Source organism: Lepidochelys kempii, chromosome 5 (assembly GCF_965140285.1).
Source record: "Lepidochelys kempii isolate rLepKem1 chromosome 5, rLepKem1.hap1, whole genome shotgun sequence".
Classification (NCBI taxonomy): domain Eukaryota; kingdom Metazoa; phylum Chordata; order Testudines; family Cheloniidae; genus Lepidochelys; species Lepidochelys kempii.
In genome coordinates, this window is record NC_136384.1 from 79,852,336 (window position 1) to 79,871,694 (window position 19,359).

A 19,359-nucleotide genomic window follows, 5' to 3' on the forward strand; every position below is an offset into this window, starting at 1 on the left:
TTGTTTAAGTGATACCAAGAAGAAGGAATAAAATATTAGAAAGAGTTACCAACCAACTAAAGTAGGAATATGCTTCCAAGACTAAAATTTAATTTAGTCTTTGCCTAAACAAGTTGGTTACCTATAATTGGTTTCCAGAGACTTTAACCCCTGTGGTTGATGGACCCATCTTTCTCTGATCTCAAGCGCTTTTTAGTCCCTCAAGTGATGAATAACTGATGGGCTCTCTGCATCTCTCTTTATAGTGCAGTAAATCTGCGTGATCTGGTCATGCTGACTCCCCCACGATCTGGTGAGCTTTGATGTTTCTATTTACTGCATATATAAATTAATCCTACTCTCACTAGTTAACCCTGCTTAATTTGCATTCAAGACTTGGGCAGACCTGTTTTCTACTTTGTTCAAATACAGACTTTAAAACATATCATAGAACATCCATAACTACCCATACAGTATTAATATATACATTTCACAAGGATCTTAACGAACACTTCAACCTTTCTGGCCACTCAGTAAAAGATTTAAGGGTGGCAATTTTGCAACAGAATACCTTCAAAAACAGACTCCAACGAGAAACTGCTTGAATTAATATGCAAACGAGATACCATTAACTTGGGTTTGAATAGAGACTGGGAGTGGCTGGGTCATTACACATATTGAATCTATTTCCTTAAGTTAAGTATCCTCACACCTTCTTGTCAACTGTCTAAATGGGCCATCTTGATTATCACTACAAAAGTTTTTTTCTCCTGCTGATAATAGCTCATCTTAACTAATTAGCCTCTCACAGTTTGTATGGTAAATTCCAACTTATCTATACATATATCTCTTTGCTATCTATACATATATCTCTTACTATATGTTCCATTCTATGCATCAGTGAAGTAGGTTGTGGCCCACGAAAGCTTGTGCTCTAATAAATTTGTTAGTCTCTAAGGTGCCACAAGTACTCCTGTTCTTTTTGCGGATACAGACTAACATGGCTTCTACTCTGAAAAAAGTATGCCACTGGTTTCCCAATGATATATTATATGACACCTTTTTGATACAGATCGTGACACCAATGAGTTGGGAGTACACTGGCCAAACCAGCTGAAATACCCTATTAGATACCAGGGAGCACTTCGCTCTCTGGCCTTGGGATGCTATTAGGGTTACAACCATGTTGCCTGAACTGGTTTCAAACAGTTTAGGAAAAGAGTTCGGGTTAATTCTGTGTACCGGGACATGGTCAGTATGAACTATTCGAAAATGACTTATTTAAAAAATAATATCAAGGTAAAATCCACCACTGTAATATTTCAGTTTACTGCTGTGTTACTATTATGTCCCTGTTTAAACGACACCCCTTTCCCCAAGCCAACAAGCAGACCAACAGAATGAAAGAAATATAAGTGTGTGATGAGAATATTATAGTGGGAAAGGAATCAACGAAACAAAATCTACAACAATGAAAGCTCCCTAGAGGATACTCAACTTTCCAGTCCAGCTAACATGTGTTTTCCTTTACAATATCCACATCAAACTCAAGTCTGTTTGGGAACATGGTTCACTGCTTACTATAAACTCAGTTTATTATGTTCAAAAAAGATTTCCATACTTTCGAATCATAAAGGGGCTTTGACAGAATTGGTTGTATATCACATTTAATTGTCAAGGGCTTCAAATGTTTGTAATTTTAGCATTTTCAAGTTATATGATTTAAAGATTAAGGGCCCAATCCTTCATTTCCTGCCCACCAAAAACTTCCATTGATTTCAGTGGGAGGAGTTTTGAGTGAATAAAGAATTAATATGTAGCCTCAAATATAGTTTTGTCTGACTCTTTTTTGACAAATGAATGTGTTTCATTTTCCATATATGCATATATTTAATTAACATACTGACAACAATGTGTACATTTTCATCTATATTTTATTTCATTTTTTAATTTAATAAAAACATTTCAACAGCTTCTCTGTCTCTCAAATACATATACAGATATTTCTCTATGTGACGCCCTTCCTCCACAGAGATCCCTGAGCTAATTCATGACACTTGACACTAATCATATACACAGATCAACAAAGACTTTGCTTTGATATAAAAACTAATTTAGAACATATTTCTAAATTACTGCTTGTTATTGCAGTCAATTTAATTAGCTAGTTAATGACAATATCTGTTCATAATCCAAGTAGTCAAAAATACCAAGTTCAGTAATTAGACCATATAATTCCTTAACAACTCAATTTTATAATAGAAAAGCACTGTGCTTTTAGTCAATTTGCTCCTAATACTCTCCTATATTCAAAATTAGAAATCCCTTAATGCATTCTTTTGACATTCAAAGCTTGAGATAGAATATTTGGGCTAAGAAAGCTCAGCTCCCCTCTGTATTCCATACTAAATTGCTTGTAAGTTATATTACATTTTATATAATTTGCCCAAACCTACTGAGAGTGTCTAGCATTCACTTAGGGATTCCGCAGTAGAATCTAACATAAAACAATAGCAAAAATTTAGACTTTGTTGGACAATTATAATGATTGCATAATTACAGAATATTGTAGCAAATATGTGACCCTATTATCAACATAGATATTAAACATTATTTCACTGTTATGACAAATGAAAGCATATTTTAGTGTTTCAAATGCTGTGTATTTAAAAAAAAAAACAACAACAAACTAAACAAAGATAGTGCCACAAATCCAAACTGACACTTATAACCCATGGCTATGAGAAGGTCTTTTCAAAAAAGCATTAAAATAAGCTAATTTCATTTCTCCCAGCTGCCTGCCTTTCAATTCTTTATCCCTGCTATCAAGTTTGAATAAATTTAATCTCTCACACTACAAGTAATGAGCAGGCAATGACTTATGAAGCAAAGAGACCAAGTTGAGACAGAATTAGAATACAATTTTAATGAGACAGAGCTGAGAAAGTGGAAGTGTTACTCATTTGACAGACTTGGCAAAATACCCAACATTATTTCAAATGCTCTTTTCTCTCTCTATAGAGAAACTGCCAAATATTATTATTATTATTTTTGTTAATGGCAATGCTCAAGAGAATATTTTTAGGGGAATATTATTCATGTGATTTAAGTCAAGAACTAGTTTAAAAAGTTGCTTTATAGGATACCAAATCTGACAAATTAAAATGCACTAGAAAATCACATTGCATGAGAGCTAAACAGAGGTACCTGATCCTTTGCTCTATTGCTGCCCTTCTGTAGATTCTCTTGTTCAAAGGCCCTTTTTGGTCAACTTAAGAAAATTGTACTATTGTCTAACTATCTCAGATAAGAAGCAAAACTCAAAACCATCTATTCAAGGATGAGAAAGCCTTTTACCCCATAAAAGATGTCATAAGATTTAACAATCCTGATGACTTCAAGCCTCCATTAGCAGTGTGGAAACAATACCAGCAGTTTCTGATGATGAGGAAGCCCCAAGGATCTGGGGTTTTATTTCTAAAGAGAGTAAAGAAATCAAAGTTCAAGTGGAGATACTTCATGAACCAGATGACATTACATCCACACAGATAAACATAGATATGAGAACTGAGGAATTTTTTAAAAAAGGGCACTATAGAACAAAGAAAAAGTGACAAGGGACCATGAGGCAGTTGTAGAGCAGGCCCTTGAACTGAGGAAAGATTGTGATTTTTCTTTTGAAGGGGGAACACCACAAATGAAGACTTGAGCAGCTGTATTCCGGACCATGCCTAATTCCTTACTGAATTTTCCTTCATCTCCCCTAATCCTGTACATTAGGTAGTCTGTTAATGGAACAAAAGCAGAAAGTAGATCATTATTTTACTTCTTAGATATTATATATAACAGAAAACCTAAAATTATCATCTGGCCATTAGGGATGATACTGTAGTGCTTTCTCAGTCAACACCCCTCAGAAATTTGGCTGCAGATCTGGGCTCTCATTTTGAGGAAATCTGAGAAAGTTGTCCTTTGTCAATTCTTCAGCATTCTAAACATGAATAAAAAACAGATTTTTTCCATTCTTGGCTAACGAAATCAGAAAGAATGTACAGAAATATTTTAAAAACTATATTAAAAAGTATATTCAAATTTTTATATGAAATTACTTCTACTGAGACCAACATGCTACAACACGATCTGGATAGACAGATCTAAACTCACTCCACTTCCAACTGAAATTTTCAGTTGTGTTATACAGAAAGTGTCAGATGTCCGCATTGCTTTATATTTTAAGGAAGTGAAGCCAGAGAATGATTGTAGAAGTTTAAGACCAATTGCCTTCATTCTGATTTCAAAATGTAAATGCCTGGTTGGGACCCTTTATACTTACTTACAGGCAGTGGTGAGCTGGAGCCAGTTCGTACCGGTTCGCAAGAACCAGTTGTTAAATTTAATAACCGGACAAAAGTGGCGCCTTGGGCGCCAACTCCATGGGTGCTCCGGGGCTGGAGCACCCACAGGGAAGATTTGATGGGTGCAGAGCACCCACCGGCAGCTCCCCACCCCAGCTCACCTCCGCTCCGCCTCCTCCCCTGAACGCGCCGCCCCGCTCTGCTTCTCCACCCCACCCCGGCTTCCCGCGAATCAGCTGTTCACGTGGGAAGCCTGGGAGGGCTGAAAAGCAAGCGGCAGCTTTGCGCTCAGGACCAGGGAGGCGAGGTGAGCTGGGGCGGGGGGGGGGGGTTATGAGGATGACTGCCCACGCCGCAGCAGGTAACCCCGGGGGGAGAGGAAGGGGCACACAGGGGAACTACTCCCCGCCCCAGCTCACCTCTGCCTCCCTGGACCTGAGCGCAAAGCTGCTGCCTGCTTCTCAGCCCTCCCAGGCTTACCACGCGAACAGCTGATTAATGGGAAGTGGGGTAGGGGGCGGAGAAGCAGAGCAGGGTGGCGTGTTCAGGGGAGGAGGTGGAGCGGAGGTGAGGTGAGCTGGGGTCAGAGGCGGGGAGCTGCCAGTGGGTGCTCTGCACCCACCAAATTTTCCCCGTGGGTGCTCCAGTCCCAGAGCACCCACAGAGTGGGTGCCTAGGGTGCCATTTTTGATGTGATCTGTGTGGGGAGCGGCCGCTCCCCCTGCTCCCCCCCTAGCTATGCTCCCCTGCCCCTAGGAGCCAGAGGGACTCCCCACCTCACCCCCCGGCAGGTCCCTCTGGCTCTTAGGGGTGGGGAGGGCACCCATTATGGTGGCCCACGAGACCCTCCTGCCCAGTTCTGGGGGCAGTCAGAGGACAGGGGAGGGGGGTGGATGGGGCATGGGTTGGGGGGGCATGTCAAGGAACGCAGAGGGTTGGATGGGGCAGGAGTCCCCAGGGGGAGCGTGGTGGCGGGCCCACGACCTCCTCATGGCGTGAGGAGGGAACTGGTTGTTAAGCTTTTGGCAGCTCATCACTGTTTACAGGAGCAGGCCCACTGAAGTTCGTGGAATTAATCACATGGGTAAGTATTTACCAACGTGATTCAGGGTTGTAGAATTAGGCCCAAAGATATTGGTCTCCTGATTAGTTAGGTTTCTGATAGATAATCCATATGGGCCATTTGGGTACAATCAATGGATTGGAGGAGATCCATAACCTATGGCTAACATCAGTCTGTGATCTTAGCCTTGATGCCAAGAAGGTTTTTGATCGGATTGAGTGCACATACTTATTTAAAATAAAAAGAAAAGGAGAACTTGTGGCACCTTAGAGACTAACAAATTTATCTGAGCATAAGCTTTCGTGAGCTACAGCTCACTTCATCGGATGATCTCTCTCCTGGGTATGGCAGGTAATTTTTATTCCTGAGTGCCCTCATTGTGTACTACTCCCATATTTGATTTGCTGATAAATAGAGACTGCACCCAGAAAGTCTTAGATCAACATAGCATAAGAAAAAGTGCTCCCTTTCCCATTTTACTTTTTAATTTGTCCTTAAAACCTCTCTACCTGATGAACCAACTGAACTCCACGATGCAAATTATTTAAAGTAAAGTTGAACCCCCTCTTTGCCATTCTGCTCTAGACAGGAAAGTCTGCATCTCAGCTCTTGCCTGCACTTAAAAATGCTGCAGTGGTGCAGCTGAGCTGCTGTAGCATGTGAAGACACTACCTATACCCACAGGAGGGCTTCTCCCATCATCTCAGGGAGTCCAACTCCCCAAGAGCTAGTAGCCCTCCCATCCACATAGCAATGTCTGCACCAGGAGTTAGGTTGGTATAACTGCATCGCTTTAGGCGTGTGGATTTTCCACACCCCTGAGTGATGTAGTTATCCTAACATGAGCTTAGAATCTGATGTACTTCAGATACCACAGCACATATGTCTATACCAGGTAGTAAATAGCCAATTTTAAATCATATCCACTGTTATTGTTCATTCCAAATATACACCTTACATACAGTACACATGGTGGGTCCAGTCTCCTTCCTTGTACACCCAAAACTTTCATATATGTTGCAAGCAATGCAACATTGGACTAAACTGCATACCACAGTATAATACTAAAGTCAGATAATGAGAGAATATTATCTCCTATTATCTTATCTTTATTTTAGGAATTTATCAATATCAACTTAACTTTTAACATTGGAAATGGATTTCAGACAAAAAAAGTCATTAGAGATGTTTCCTTCAAGTTTTACAACCATCCTGTTTAATGCATTTTATAAAACCTTTGTTTTCCAAATGCACTTTTATATAATTGTTAATTCTTTTCAAAGAGCTTTTCAGAATTTGACAAATTTCAATACTGAATTAATCACCTACTAATTTAAATCAAAATTATGTTCTCAGGATAAATACAGCACATATTAAACAGTAGTAAATTATGCTAAATACAGTGTGTACTGTGTATAAGGTTGTGTAAGAATTCAGTTATTGTATCAGTTGAAAAATAAGAATCTATAAACATAGTGAGATTATATTTTAAAAGACATACACGAGCCAGTCAAAGTTAAGTCTAAGAAATAAAGTTGAGTATTTAGCATAAATTTTTGGAATTCCTAACTTCTGAGTATTTATCAGACTTACCATTAGATGGTAACTCTCTCTATATCATCTATATTTTGCATGCGTTAATGTGATACTGTTTAAAAGATTAGATTCTGCCTTCTTTACTCATGTTGAATAGTATCTTATTCTTCTTATGAGCTATCATAAATATAAAGGGAAGGGTAACAACCTTTATGTATGCAGTAACCTCAAATCCCTCCTGGCCAGAGGTACAGAATCACTTATCTGTAAGGGGTTAATCGGTTCCATTACCCTAGTTGGCACTTGACCAGAAGGACCACGGGGGAAAGAAAATACTTTCAAATCTGGGGGTGGAGGGGAAGTTTTGTTTGTGCTCTTTTGTTGTGTGCCCTCTCAGACAGAGAGAGGACCAGGGCAGGAAAAAACATCTCCTAAAAAGACACTGAAATGATACATCTAAAATTAGAGAAATTGTAAGTACTAGCAAGGAAACGAGTTAGATTATCTTTTGTTTTAGCTTGTGAATTTTCCCTGTGCTAAGAGGGAGGTTTATTCCTGTTTTGTAACTTTGAAGTTGAGCCTAGAGTGGAATCCTCTGTGTTTTAAATCTTATTACCCTGTAAAATTACCTTTCATCCTGATTTTACAGATCTGCTTCTTTTACCTTTTTTTTTTAAATAATAAAGTTCTTCTTTTAAGAACCTGATTGGTTTTTAGTGTCCTAAAAACTCACCTTTTTAACCTATTGGTTGGTATATTATTCTCAAGCCTCTCCAGGAAGGGGCTTGGGGAGATATTTTGGGTGGGGATAGGACTCCAAGTGGCCCCTCCCTGAATGTTTGTTTATATCACTTGGTGGTGGCAGCAATACCATCCAAGGACAAGGAAAGGAATTTGTGCCTAAGTTTTTAACCTAATATAAGCTTGGAATATAAGTTTAGGGGGTCTTTCATGCAGGTCCCCACATCTGTATCCCAGAGTTCAGAGTGGGGAGGAAACCCTGACATGAGCATCCCACTGATTTGGATAGCACTATTTGTAAAGCAAGGCACTATGATATGTGAATAAAAGGGATGGCCTAAATTATTAGTTTGGCCAGTCTTTAAAAAGGCCTCTCTTTTCCCTGTTGCCCCTTATGATGTCTTAATGTTTTATTGCAGAAACGGACAAATGTGTTTATTTGGGAAAGGAAAAGAACTAACTTGACAGACTGTTCTTATGGGGAAAATCTGGTTCCCCTTTGTGTGGGTAAGAAAGACAACAAAAAGGCCCATTTTGCTCCATGCAGGGAAAGAAGTGAGAGGAACAGGGAGATTCTGTGTACATTGGGGGCTCTCCATAGTAGGGTGGAGGGAAAGCTTGCTGGCAGGATGAGTGGCTGGATCACGGCCCTAGGTCAGTGAACTATGCAGATCCATTTGCCCAAACAGCTGCATGGGGCCACATTGTGAACTGTAACTTTTGCTACAGCCAGAAAACTGCAGTAAAGGCCTACGAGTGGTAGCACAACTGTTCCACGTCCTGACTCCAGATGGGGAGAAGGGAGGAAAGATTATTTTCTCTAATCTAATCACCATAAAGGACCCCTACACTTAACTGGGCTTTGCACAGGGAACCACAATTTAGCTTTGACATTTTAAAGATGGAGGCCAGCCTCCTGCATATCCCAACTTTAAGCATTTTTATTGGGCTTCTTTGTTGCCTAGACTGCAATTATAAGAAGTCTAAAGAAGCCCATTGGCCAGGCACATAGCAGCAGATGGTTAATTGTCCAGAACTTCATAAAATACTAGTTAGTGTAATCAGAAGAGAGACTATATATACTATATAGAAACTATATATATGATAGACTTTATAGAGGTGACTCTTGCTCTACGGCAGGGGTCTCAAACATGCGGCCTGTGGAGCTATTTACTGCAGCCTGCCAAGATCCCCCTGCCCCTCCCCCCCCAGTTATTTCCTGCAGCCACCAAACTCCCCTCCCCACCTCCCCCTCTCCAGCACGCTGCATCCCTGCTCCTCTGCCTACCTCCAGGCGCTTCCCGCCGCTAAACAAGCTTTGTGCTTTCCAGGAGGGAGGGGGAAGGAGCAAGGATCCGTGTGCTGAGGGGAGGAGGTGGAGAAGAGGCGGGGCAGGGGTGGGGATTTGGGAAAGGTTTGGAATAGGGGCAGGGAGGGGGGTGGAGTTGGGCTGGGGACTCGGGGAAGGGGTTGGAATGGGGGCGGGGAAGGGGTGGGAAGAGGCAGGGCAGGGCCTCATGGAAGGGGTGGAGTGGGGGCAGGGCCAAGGGGTAGCGCGAGGGGGGGCGGGGCGCAGTGTCAGTGATGCGGCCCTTGGGCCAATGTACTAGTCCTCATGTGGCCCTCAAGGTAATTTGAGTTTGAGATCCCTGCTTTACAGCAAACATTGATTGTCATAGATCAGCGCTAGCTGCATCTCTGTCCCCTCTTTTGGTCTCTTCTGAGGGCACCCCCTCTAGGTCATAGGCTTTGAGCCTTCTCCTCTCTCGGGAAGAATACTGCAATGTTCCAATTCTTAGTATTGTTTCATCTTAACCATGGGAACAAAACATAAGAGAAAAAGTATTTTTTAAAATAACAGTCAATAGGCCTATTTATCTTACCTGAAGACTTAGGTAGGCATGTCTTATCCAGACCCCCCCCAACCTCTGGAGTCTGGGGGCAGGGAATCTCTACCTCCTATATTTAATTTAGGTCTCCACTTTAACCATCTGACCTACTTGAGAGAGTGTCTGTGTATTAAAAGCCTTCTGAGGCTTTGCTGTACCCCCCTCAGGACTGTGACATTCCTGGAAAAACCGGTTTAGCCAGTCATGCAGGGGGTCTAGCCAGAGCATCACAGCACATAGCTCCAGCATTGTCCATCAGATGACTGCTGAAGGGGTGGTGAATCCTGATATGCCCCTACTGTCAATGTTGCTAGTGAATTAGCACAATAGATGCATACAGCAAGATAACTTATGAATAATGTATTTTGATCAGGTTATTACAGGCAGCTCCAAATCCACCCCATGTTTAACACATACTGATATTTGAGAAGATTTTCTTTATCAAGACAAAAATCAAATTAGGAATAATGGTCCCAGTAACCCAAAAGGTATGTTGGTTAATGTTTGAAAAAATTATACAAAATAATTTGGATAATGTTTGTTTAACTTTTCTGTACTTAGAGTTGAAGTATTTTGCTGTTAAGAAATCCAGTTCTGAACACTTTACTCACCCCACAGAAAGAAACCAAAAATATTGTTTTTGAAAAACCTTATGAAAGGCTTCCTTTCTAAAAGTACATAAATATGTGAGAAATAACCCCTTGCTCCCTGAAATAATGAAAACTAAATATTTAGAATATTGAGTAAAAGACCTTCAAGTAAGTTTTACTGACACCATTTGTAATAATATTTGGTGTTATACTTTTGACAGTTCAATCTCTCTTATACATCTGAAAACCCCAAATGTAAATTATTATATTATCTTCTGTGCCCCTCATAGTAAATTAAATATTAGGTAACGAGGTTCTATCATCAGTGAGGAAATTCTTTGTAGACAGAACGTCTTTCCAATTTTTGGTGGGCTCATCCACATTTCCGATTTTGGGGACATAATCAAGAGCAATGTTTTTCAAAATTTATGGTCTTCTCCTCCCATTCAAATGTTCTTTATTCTTCTTTGATCTTTGTCCTTATGGTCACAGTGGCTGAAATTCACAGCCACCTCTGCAAAGCATGTGAGAACTACAATATGAAGATGTTTGGGGAGAGATTCCTTACAACCCACCTGGACAGAGTGCAGGGAGAACCCATAGACAGTATTAGCAGCTCACATCACTTTCCTTTCCTCAAACAAGGTTTTGGTCAATGTTTTGAAGCAGATAGGTATGGCTCTGCTATTCTCCTTTAAAAAAAAAAAAAGGATAAGTCAGGCAGGATTGCATGGAGAACTAAGTTCAGAGAAGAATGTTTGGGAGAAGTTTAGAAAGGGAGCAAAAAGAAAGACAGCAAATATGAACTGTTTCAGAGTACCTTTCACTGAATTCACAATATTTCTTGGTTAAAAAAAAAGACAGAAACGAGTACATTTAACGCTCTTGAAATTGAGGGTCTAACAACAGTAGCTTAAACAGGCATAGTACATGAGCTATATGAGCTTCCAACCAAAGTTCTGCCAATTGTAGGGCACCAAATACATTGCCAGCACTGCAAAAATAAAATAAAATAGATAAATAAATAAACAAATAAATAATAGAAAATGCAACAAGGTTTCTCTTTCTCTCCTCCCCACCCCCCATTGTTTCTGCTTTTCTTTTAGTGATTGCTTCCTGTCGATTTTTCCAGTGCGTAAAACATCTGTGATTTGTTGCAAGCACTCTGTATTTATACTGAGAGCCTCACAGCAGGTGCCACTAAAAAAAAAAAAAGCAAGCATCAAGGGGTAAGTGTTATCCCATGACCCTGGAAGGTCATTTTGCTTGTTACCGCACAATGCATTGGGATGGAGCCTTCTTGTGAAAGGACTGTGTATAGCCAGGAAGCAAGATACAATAGATTTTCTTTACTGCGTGAAAACTCAGTTTTATAAAAATTATCTTTCGAAGACAACATCTTTTAAAAATAATAATAATTGGAATCTAGAAATATCCTGAATATTTACAGAATAATCAAAATACACTATTTTTCAGTAGAGATGTGGGGGAAGGAATGGAAGGACTTTTTCATGTGAGAATAAAATCATTCTCTGGGCTTTAACATTTAGCAGTAGTACAGCTGTGAAAGAACGATATTTCTTGGCTAAAAATAAAATGCAATAGATTTCATCATGAGAAAATACATGAACCACAAGACTTATAAATGTAGTTTGTATTTAACACCCTCAAACAAAAGAATGGTGTACTTCAACTTCATATAAACACCCTTTTCTTTAAACGTCATGTTAGGAATTCAGTTAAGGGAAGTTATTGGATCTAATTATAGTTCACCAACCCCTTCCAGCTTTGTTTCTGCTCCGGAGGCATATTTATCAGGGTCAGTGAATGGAAAGCCTTAAGGATCTTCCTTAAAGTGGATATTTATTTAGTTCTTTCAGGTCTGCCCTTTTCCCTTCCCCCCACAGTATTTTCACTGCAACTCATTGTGAAAAATAGAGCTGTGGAGCATGAAACAAGACAATACTGGATTTTTAACCTTCAGTGCTAATAAGATGGGGTCCTAATTGCCCTCCCAAGTGTTGCAAGAAAGCTAATTTTGGAGTGCCAAAGATAACCCTTGGAGGTGACCTAATTAAATCCTTAGGAAAGCTGTTATTTTTTATGTAATTTTTTTTTTTGGGGGGGAGCTGATCGTTAAAAAATAAAATTGTAAATGTCTGGCAATATAGTTTACTGAACTGTAGGGGGTAAGATTATTGCCTCTACTAGCTATTTCTATTTCTCAGCTATACTGGGAACACGTGCAGCAAACCAGTTATTGGCTCGAACTTGTAGTTTCTGTTTGGGCAAAACTCCCACAGAAGTCAATGGCAGTTATGCAAATTTAGGGACTGGATCCTTATTTTAATTCAGTATAATTATATTAACTTAGTAATTGCTCAATCAATATGTTGGTTCTCTACAAACATACCAGAAACACAGTCATTTCCGCAAGCAGTTTACAGAACAGTTCTTACATCGTCTATGTGTGTGTTAAATATTTAATAAATTACACAGTATTAATATGTTTAAAACAGAATGTAGAGAAATTAGAGATGGAAAACTCCTGTTAGGTCAAGCAATTGGGAAACTGTGTGTCAGTTCATAAGAAATGTTTAATACATGACCAGACTGGCCAGTTTTCACTATATTTGATATAATGACTTAGATTAATTAAATATGAATGTTGGCTAGTTTTGTAACATATCTTATGTAATTTATACATTAACAGTATATTGCATCCCATATAGAATTGATACTGTTTTTAGACAATTCAGCATGTATGTTTACCTAAGGAAAAGGGCAGTTTGATAATAGTGAGCCTGTTTTTAAATTTTGGGAGAAAGGGAGCCGTTCAACCGCTCAGATGGTTTCACAAGAAGTAGATGAAGATGATGAAGAAGAAAAACCTATGGACAGTTCTGAACAGCTTTCAGGCCAGTGTGCATGCTGTTAGATCAATGGCTGACAGTGGCTTGTCTCCTTTGTAGTAAAGAAAACCCACAGTGACATCTTAACTGGCTAAACTAGCCATAGTTGTCACTTCAAGCAGCAGAGAGATGACATGGAGATGTGAATAAGAGTGTAAAAAATTAAACAGGGGAAAAAAGCCTCACATGTACACACCACATCACTTAAAGACCCAATGTTTGGTTTATATAGCATGTTAGATTTATTTCAGACACTAACAGGAATGTGCTCCTCTTTGACATGTATTTAAAGTGAAAATACACGTTCCACTAAACTTGTTACTAAATCGTTTTGTTTAGTCTTTGCTCACCCAGATGGGTAAAATGAAATGTTTGCATGATACGGATTCTGTTTTCACTATTCTATGTGGTGTAGTTGTAGCGGTGTCAGTCCCAGGATATTAGAAAGAGAAGGTGGGTGACGTAACCTGCTGAAGAGCTCTGTGTTGCTTGAAAGCTTCGCGCTCTCTTTCTCTCACTAACAGAAGTTGGTCCAATAAAAGATATTACCTCACCTGTCTGGACTCAGTTTTCACTGATGGATAAAATATTGCATGTGATTTCTAAAGGGTTGACCTATATGTAAGATACTTACTAGGTATCAGAGGGGTAGCCATGTTAGTCTGTATCCACAAAAACAACGAGGAGTCCGGTGGCACCTTAAAGACTAACAGATTTATTTGGGCATAAGCTATTGGGAGTGGACCACATCCACCCTGACTAAATTGGCCTTCAACATTGGTTCTCCACTTGTAAGGTAACTCCCTTCTCTTCATGTGCTAGTATGTCTGTATGCCTGTATCTTTAATATATATAAATAACATGAAAGTCCTGCCCTATATAGCATGCTGACGAAGCCTTTCTCCCCTAGTGCACCTGCATAGGATCAGAGCAGGACCGAGCTGGCTGATTCTGGAACACTAGGGGCTTAAATTTATGTAACCCTTCTGCCCATCAGAGTTGGCAGCAACAAGGGCCGGGTTCAATATCTAGGGGATCCATTCCAATAACACAATGCAAACTGGCTCGAGCCCCCACCCAGTGACCTGGGACAAATATATACCACCCCCGCTGGGTGCCTCCAAGAGGCAATACTTCCCCTCTCGCAAGCACATAGTCTGAATGTAGCAAAAAGCCTTTTAATAACAGAGAGAAACAATGTGGCATTATGTTGGGGAAACACCACCAACAGGATTCATAACACAACCCATGAGCAAAAAAACCCCACCCCAAGCAAATTGGGGCATGCCCCTTTCCCTTTGGTTCTTGAGTCCAGCAACCCCAAATCACCCAAAGTCCCAAAAGTCCAATGACCCAAAAGTCTCTGTCCCTGGTCAGGGCAGCCCCAGAGTTCGAAAGTTTATCTGCAGAGCTTTACCTCCCAACCTGGGTGGAGATGGGACGGGGGTAAGAGGCACCTTACATGATCTGAAGCTGACCGCCCCACAGCTCCATAGGCCTTCACTCCGCTCCGCCAGCTGCCCCACGAACTCCTTCGCTCTGCGGCCCACAAGCAGCTCCCGCCATCCCACAAACTGCTCCACCAGCCAGTCCACAAACTGCTCCGCGTCCCACCAGCAGCTCCCCCCGTCCTACGAACTGCTCCACCAGCCTGTCCACAAGGCACTCCAGCCATCCTGCAAACTGCTCCGCAATATATCTTCAGGCTCCCCCACTACTTAACACAATACTCAGTGATTTCAGCTCGTAGTCAGTTCAGCTGTTGGGTGAATTCAGCTTGTAGTAGGGGAGCCTCAGTGCTGGTGCACTGTTAACTCAAAGTGAGCTCAGCAGCCTGTAACTAGACTCCTAATAGAATCAAAATTAGCTCTGATATTCCACAGTGGAGAGAAGAGGAAGTGCAATTAGCATGTAAGGCCCTCACCAAGGGGCCCATGCCACCAAGTATTAATACTTGTCCCCAGCCTCTCTCCATTCACAGAGTTTTGGAACTCATGACCCTTGCCTAGCGAGTGCCACTTAGTTGATGGTGAGTCCCTCCATCATAACAAAAGGCCAAGTACAGTTCCAAGCACAGTTCCCATAATCAGGGTAATAACAATTTATTCTTCCTGCCCCAATAACAGAGACACTGGGGATCCCACAGCAGCCAAAGTGACCATTTGGGCAGCTATGGCCTCATTCTAAGCGGGGTGGGTGTGCCTATGCAAATGAGATCAGCCCCTGATGTTCTTTTCCACAACTTGCCACACCTCACCACCAGATGTCAGGGTGGAGCTCACCCTGACACTGCTTACATTTATAAGGTCAGTAGAAGTTGAAGACATTCAGGCATCTTGCAGGATCAAGCCCTATAGAGGATCAACTTAATATGCCAGGTACTGCCTTACAGTGCAGTGCTCATGACTAGCTGGCTTGGGGATGATTTTGGTTAGGTCACTGGATTGCCTTATTGGTTACCCAGGAATCTCTTTCTGGGTAACCAATAAGGAGTACAACAAAAGGCTTTGCCCTCAGCATCCTGAGCTGCCCTGCCCTGCCCTTTCTGCTTGACCGCACCCACACCATCATCCCTGGGTGAGGGTGGGATTGTCCCTGTATAGATAATAAAGGTGCAAACATTCTTTTGGCACATACTGCTTTCCCATGGCTTTCATTATATCTGTATTCATATTGAATTCCTTATGGGAATTTTGCCTGGATTTGCTTTATTATCCAAGTTCATGGAAATACAAAAAGTATATCAGCATAAATGGGTGTGGGAGAGATTTTTCAAAATTATTGAATGGTTAATTGAAATCAATAATAATTATTAGAAGCAAAGGTAAGTGCATTTAAAATAATTCCTCTTTAATCTGTCACTGTCTTTCTATTAACAATTTCTATATACAATTCAATTATGCTAGTCTATGCCATTTGGGTCTCCATAAACTCTCTTTCAACACTACTTTTCCCGCAACCTCTTCAGAGAAGTGATTAAAAAATGCCCTCAGATGTGAGACCACATGAGATCTTAAAACTAAGACACAAAAAAGTTTCCATTGCTGAATTTGTTAAAGTCATATCAGCCTGACAAGCTAAGGTCACTGAAGTTCAAACCCAAAAATGTTCACATCCCTTAGGAGAATGGGACATTATTAATATTTTTGTATAGAACTCATGAGTGATGCAGTCTCTCTCAGTGATGAAATGAAAAGGGTATTCCACTGTGTACTGTGAAATATATTATATATCTTCCACATAGTTGGTTGGGGATCAACTGCCAGCTTCTTCACGGTATGAGCTCCTGATTGAAGTGCCAGCTGTGTTCCAGGGATTGAAAGAGACCTTGAAAATGGCAAAGCAAGACCCAGCATTCAGAGCTGACAAAACAAAACTGACAAGAGAGGCAATAGCTATTCTTTCAGAGTGCTCATCATAGGAAATGTCATTGAAAATAAAAGAATGAAAAAGAAGAAAGGACAGCAAGAAGGGGAAAAAAAATCAAACAGCTTTTAGTGTGACATGAATATGGTTCCCCTTTTTCACACACATGCTTTTTTTTTTTTTTTTTTTTTAAAATAAAGGAACATAACCTAGAACTTGAAATAAAATTAAAATGCAGTAGTAAACTGAGATTGAGCCCCTCTCTCTCTCTGTCAAAAACATTTGGATGCATTCTCCTCTCATGCTGGTGTAAATTAGAATGAACTCAACTGAAGCAGATGGAGTTAAATTGGTGTAAACCACATGGAAAGTGAAAGGAAAATTAGGCCCATTATATTATAATATGTTTACAATATTTATGCTCTTAAAGGGATTATTTTAAAATTACTGTGAATCATTATCACTCCTACCAATGTTAAACAGTTTAACTCTTAATGCATGGACTGGATTTGTTATAGTTGGGTTACTAAAACTAATGGAAACTAAAGGAAGGTTTGGGTTTTTGTTTTGGTTTTTTTTAAAGGGGGGATAGGGATATCTAAGGTCATTTTATGCCTGCTACATAATAGCACACAGACAATAAAAGATGCTCAGTTTCCAGTTACAAATAATTGGTGGTTTCTAACCATGCTTTCAACTTCCAAGGACTTTTAACATTTCCCCCCCCCCCCCCCCGTAATTGTGTGTGTGCGCGTGCAAGGCAGTTCTTTGGCAACAAAAGTGCTGAAGTGTCAATCGGTATCCCCTGGAGACTTCATTTCTACTGTCTGACACTGCCATCATCATCACACAATTCAGGGTTTATCTTTCCTGTGTGACTGGGCCAGAAAAATCAGTCCTGCACAAAGGGTTGACCATAGGCTGATCACAATTGGATAGATGGTATATATTTTTGACCACAATATACTATACTGATTGGTGCCATTTTAAGAATCTGGATAGGCTGACACTGAGTGCCATGCAATGGCTACAGATGGTATTCCATGTAATCAGCAGATTGTTCTTGCCCAAGTGCTATTAGGGAGCCAGAAGTTGTTCTGATCCAGCAAGGAGTAGCAACAATACTCATGTTGTGGCAAAACGGGTCCCAAGAAAAGGCTACGGAACCACTAGGGAAGGACACTTCCAGTTACTTTGAGCCTGTCTCATATCATCACTGACCAGCTTACCTTAAGTGGAGAGACACTGTTGTTAAGTGGATAGGTCACTAGGAATTCCCACTGGTAATTGGGAAATTTGGCTTCTATCTGTAGATCTGTGCCCCCTTACATCCTTCGTTTGAATGGTCAGCTCTTTGAAACAGGGACTGTCTTGCACTGTGTGTTTGTTCAGTGCCTAGCTCACTGGGGCCCAAAGGTTGGATGGGGTCTCCAGGTTCTACTGAAATACAAATAATTATAATACTTAATAATTATAATAAATTTCAACCGGCAATTAATAGTGTTACTCTCATACAGGTGAGACTTTTTGCATCTGGCTTGCAGGCTACCACCTTTAGCTAACAGTCTATTTGTTCAGTAAAAGATGGAGTACTAATCCACAGGGACTAGAGGCAGCTTTGTCATTTTCTAGATGACAGCTCCTATTTTCCACTGTATTCTGGGAGAGACACTACCATCCATCTTCCATCTTTCTCCATGAGACACGTGCTTATCTGGTAGCTAGAAATGCTTTTGTTTAAACACACATACATACAATGACTCCATCACAGTCAAAAGAAATGCTGCATGGTTTGACTAAACAAGTTCACATTCTACTGTTTCGCTGATACATCTGCTGTTAAGAACTGAGTCAGCAACCAGCCTGGGAACAAAATCAAGTTCTATTTGATATTAACTAATAAATAACTGATATTTTTTTAAAAATGGGCAGACAAACACAAGGATAATTTTAAAACACCATTGTTAAAATGCTTTAAGAACTGTGCACCTCACTATCTTAAGGAAGTATGCAGTTGCATCAATTCTTTTTTTTTTTTTTTTTTTTTAATTTGAACTCATACAACTCCATCAGAGTCAATATGGTTGCATGGGCTCAATGAAAGCAGAGTTTAGTCTACACTATGTACACCAGAACAACCACGCAAAGGAAGCCTAACAAAACTGTGCAAGTCTACCGGAAAATGGATGGCTTGGTCCAGAGTAGGCTGGGAAGAGAGGGTTTTAAGCCCACCTTTGCACTCTCCTGACCCTGGAACCACTCACTGTATGCAGGGCCAGTTCCCCAGCGTAAGTCTAATTTACACTGCTAATGGCCTCAAAATGCTGCAATCCCCTCCCGATGCTTTTTGAGTTTTAACTCCCTGGTGATAACTGACAGGGGCCCAGAACAGCAATCATGCTAGGCTGTTTGGTCTTTTCGTGATATATGCCAGTTTGGAAAAACGTGATCTTGGATAATCCACGGTGACAACTGTCTCTCAGAATGGATGAGCATGTGTGCTTCAGATAATGCCACTTTAGGATATTTAGTAGAAACTCTGGTTTGTCAAATTAACAAAATGGCTGATTTGAAAGCAAGTATTGTGGACAAAGAAGAAGGGTAGAACTGCTAGAAAGAGAAATGGGTAAAACCTAGAAAATGCTAAGCAGGCATTCCATATTTTGTTTTCCTTTTTCAAGGCAGCAGCATCACTGGATGTAACTGATAATACCTGTGTTTGTGCTAAAGTAGGCAACAAACTAGTTTTATGATGGACAGAGGAAATTTCCAAGGCAAATTTGGAGCTGGCTAAAAGGCTCACTGTTGACTACATCATTCTCCAAATAAATCAAAGGATTAAATGAACACCAGGCATTTACATTGTTAGAAGTCCTTCTGTTTCCAAAGGCTTGTTCAGTGTAAAACAAAAAGTCCTCTCATTGCATA

The 19,359-nt window shown here is 40.5% G+C and overlaps 1 long non-coding RNA gene across 1 annotated transcript in view; it reads right to left on the reverse strand.

The window, feature by feature from the left end:
• Positions 1-2,603: 2,603 nt before the first annotated feature.
• LOC140912075 (uncharacterized) overlaps positions 2,604-19,359 on the reverse strand; it is a 78,095-nt gene continuing 61,339 nt past the window's right edge. Inside the window, exons 2-4 of the long non-coding RNA XR_012159218.1 lie at positions 17,661-17,871; positions 10,729-10,845; positions 2,604-3,456 (exon numbers count right to left, since the gene is read on the reverse strand). This is a non-coding gene — a long non-coding RNA (uncharacterized LOC140912075). The remainder of the gene's footprint in view (positions 3,457-10,728; positions 10,846-17,660; positions 17,872-19,359) is intronic.